Source organism: Schistocerca piceifrons, chromosome 2 (assembly GCF_021461385.2).
Source record: "Schistocerca piceifrons isolate TAMUIC-IGC-003096 chromosome 2, iqSchPice1.1, whole genome shotgun sequence".
Classification (NCBI taxonomy): Eukaryota; Metazoa; Arthropoda; class Insecta; order Orthoptera; family Acrididae; genus Schistocerca; species Schistocerca piceifrons.
The window spans coordinates 398,155,752-398,159,784 of NC_060139.1; the positions used below are offsets into that span (position 1 = coordinate 398,155,752).

The 4,033-nt window shown below is 46.1% G+C and overlaps 1 pseudogene; it reads right to left on the reverse strand.

The window, feature by feature from the left end:
- Positions 1–1,026: 1,026 nt before the first annotated feature.
- LOC124778835 lies at positions 1,027–1,144 on the reverse strand (annotated as a pseudogene).
- Positions 1,145–4,033: the final 2,889 nt, after the last annotated feature.

Sequence of the window (4,033 nt, forward strand, 5' to 3'; positions counted from 1 at the left end):
CAGAAATAACCCGCAGGGCGACACTGGCTAGGCTGGTGGCAGGCTGCGCCCATCTGGCGTCTCCCCCCACCCCTCGCCCCTCCCCCTCCACGCCAATTCTTCCAGCCTCCGCCCCCACATAGCAGACGCGACGAATCGGCATCCCTTTCACTCAGCGATGGTAAATGTGGCGCCACTAATCGGGCCGTTGTGCCTGCCAGAGGCGTCAGCTTGGCACGCGGGAACACTTAGCCTCTGTTGTTCTTCCTCGTGGCAGTTACACCAACAGGGCGATGACTTGGGCGGCGTAACTTCCGCTGTCAACCCCGCTGCAGTGCGTACCTTTGAACATTTACCCAGAGGCCTTTACTCTAGATTTAGTGTTGGCGACCGAGTTACATGACCCGATGTCACCTATACTGTAACGATGCAAATACAGAATTGAGTGAAGATGGGTGATGCAGTCGCAATCTGTAAACCGAAATCTGCAAAAGAAAGAAAGAGAACTGAGAGTGAGTGTGTGTGTGTGAGAGAGAGAGAGAGGGAGAGAGAGGCAGGATTCGAACCTGCGACCGTAGCGGTCGCGCGGTTTCAGACTGACTATAGAATTGAGTGAATGTTCTTTTATGATTAAATATTGAGTTATATTTTGTAAGAAATTCCATGTTTGTTATTTTGGTAGAGGACTAAGAAAATCAAACATTCTGCTAATGATGATGATGAGGTCCCATACTCCGAGGTGCGTAGCCGACTAGGCAAGGTCCTAGCAGAGGTGGTTTGCCATTGCCTTCCTCCGGTTCTGCAAATATCCTAAAACTAAACTAAATTAAACTCCTCCCGAACAGGCCACGAGGGCCCAAATGGACCGACCGGCCGCCGTGTCAACCTCAGCCCACAGGCGTCACTGGATGCGGATATGGAGAGACATGTGGTCAGCACACCGCTCTCCAGCCCGTATGTCAGTTTCCGAAACCGGAGCTACCACTTCTCAATCAAGTAGCTCCTCAGAATGCCTCATAAGGGCTGAATGCGCCCCACTTGCCAGCAGCCCAACAGCGTTCGGCACACCGAATGGTCAACCATCCAAGTGCTAGCCCAGCCCGACAGCGCTTAACTTCGGTGATCTGACGGGAACCGGTGTTACCACTGCGGCAAGGCCATTGGCCTGCTAATATCCCGGTCAAAATTATCTCTAGCGCCTTACCACTTACATGTGCAATGTTTCGCTTGTTCTTTACCGTGATAACGGGAGGCGAAGTAAAGTCCGATCGGGAGCTAAGACCTACTTTTACTTAATACATTAAACGTATTCGCAATCGCGAACATGGACAACCATCAGCTGTATAATGGAATGACGACAACGAAAATTTGCGCCGGACCGGAACTCGAGCGCGGATTTCCCGCTTATTGCGTGCAGCGCCTTACCATTTGGCTATCGCTTGCATGACTCCCAGTCAGAGACAAACTGCCAAATATCGTCAACCATGACTCTACAACTTCCATTACGTATATTCCCGTAGAAGTGAGACATTTTACTTAAAAGTCGCTTGCCGGTGTCGGCGGGTATATACGATATTCCAATGGCTGTGTTATTCTGAATTACGATGCAAAGTTCCTTTGGACATGTTTGCATGTAATATGTTAAGAGAATAATTTTAGGGATAAGCGTTTTATTATACAAATAGAATACTGATGCATTTTTAAAGCAGTTTAGTTGCTGAGAAAAGAAGAGTTTGATGGGTGATTTCTGCACAGGGTAGTATTAGTTCTAAAGTTGGAGGCGATAAAATTGAATGGATAAAATGTTAGTTAATTTAAAGCATCGAAAAAAATTTCATAGTACAAGACATGTTTTCCATTAGGAACAAGGACAGAGCGTTTGAAAGTCGAAATCAATCAAGTGTTTTGCCTACATTATAAATCAGTTTTTGCTTGCTATCGTGTTCGTGAATGTATCGATTCCACTGGGGAGGGCGTTCATTGCCTGATCTATGGGGATTCGGAAAATCATATGATTATTGGTAACTATACCACAGTCGTATTTCGACAGCTATCGTCCTTCAGCACTGACCGTGACTGCGGCTTGACGCATGTTTTGGCGCATTACGTGGCCAACGGCGACAAGAAATTCGTCCGAGATCATTGGACTGCCAACCATCTAAACTTCGACACAAGCACGCCGATCGTGTGTTTTGTTGGTGATGGTGAAATGCTACGATGTCGTCAAAGCTAAAAAGTGCTGTCAAATGAGCACAACAGCGCTAAAACGTGTATACAAGTCCAGTTGACTCGAAAGTTTCTTTAATGTTTTTATTTGGGATTTTAATTAGAAAGTCTATGGTGATAAGATGTTATAACATATCCTAGGAGGTAAATCCTGATTCATACACAACCACATAGATACATTATTATTATGACATGCAAGTGGGGCATTCAGTTAATGTATTGTATATATTTAGTATGTGTGTTTAGTATGTATGTTAAGTATGTAAAATTTGGTGCTGTTTAATATGCCAAGTTAGCGAGCTAACGTGCCAAATTAAGTGGAGGCGTGTAACGTTACGAGTATTTAGGCGAGCTAATCGGCCGCCTATAATTGTAACCTCGATACTAGCAATGCTAACATTGCGTTTGTGCAGCATATGCTCCAGGAAATGCCGGAGTGCCAGACAATCTTAAAGATAGCCGAGTTACAGCTGTCTGAACGTTGACAATAAATCACAATTACATATTAAAGCAAATCTGAATACATTTTCGATCTCAGGAAAATGAGCCACATCCAACGACACGACGATATTTCAGTATCTTTAAAACTACAGAAGTTAATATTTCACAGTGAATAAACATGTACACAATGAACATCTGAATTAAAAAATTTTACACTACTGGCCATTAAAATTGCTATACCAAGAAGAACTGCAGATGATAAACGAGTATTCATTGGACAAATATATTATACTAGAACTGACATGTGATTATATTTTCACGCAATTTTGGTGCATAGGTCCTGAGAAATCAGTACCCAGAACAACCACCTCTGGCAGTAATAACGGCCTTGACACGCCTGGGCATTGAGTCAACCAGAGCTTGGATGGCGTGTACAGGTACAGCTGCCCATGCAGCTGCAACACGATATCACAGTTCATCAAGAGTAGTGACTGGCGTATTGTGACGAGCCAGTTGCTCGGCCACCATTGACCAGACGTTTTCAGTTGGTCAGAGATCTGGAAAATGTGCTGGCCAGGGCAGCAGTCGAACATTTTCTGTATCCAGAAAGGCCCCTACAGGACCTGCAACATGCGGTCGTGCATCTGAAATGTAACGTCCACTGTTCAAAGTGCCGTCAATGCGAACAAGAGGTGACCGAGACGTGTAACCATTGGCACCCCATACTATCACGCCAGGTGATACGTCAGTATGGCGGTGACGAATACACGCTCCAATGTGCGTTCACCGCGATGTCGCCAAACGCGGATGCTACCATCATGATGCTGTAAACAGAACCTGGATTCATCCGAAAAAGGACGTTTTGCCATTCATGCACCCAGGTTCGTCGTTGAGTACACTATCGCAGGCGCTCCTGTCTGTGACGCAGCTTCAAGGGTAACCGCAGCCATGGTCTCCGAGCTGATAGTCCATGCTGCTGCAAATGACGTCGAACTGTTCGTGCAGACGGTTGTTGTCTTGCAAACGTCCTCATCTGTTGACTCAGGGATCGACACGTGGCTGCACGATCCGATACAGCCATGCGGATAAGATGCCTGTCATCTCGATTGCTAGTGATACGAGGCCGTTCGGATCCCGCACGGTGTTCCGTATTACCCTCCTGAACCCACCGATTCCATATTCTGCTAGCAGTCATTGGATTTCGACCAACGCGAGCAGCAATGTCGCGATACGATAAAGCGCAATCGCGATAGGCTACAATCCGAGCTTTATCAAAGTCGGAAACGTGATGGTACGCATTTCTCCTCCTTACACGAGGCATCACAACAACGTGTCACCAGGAAACGCCGGTCAACTGCTGTTTGTGTATGAGAAATCGATTGGAAAC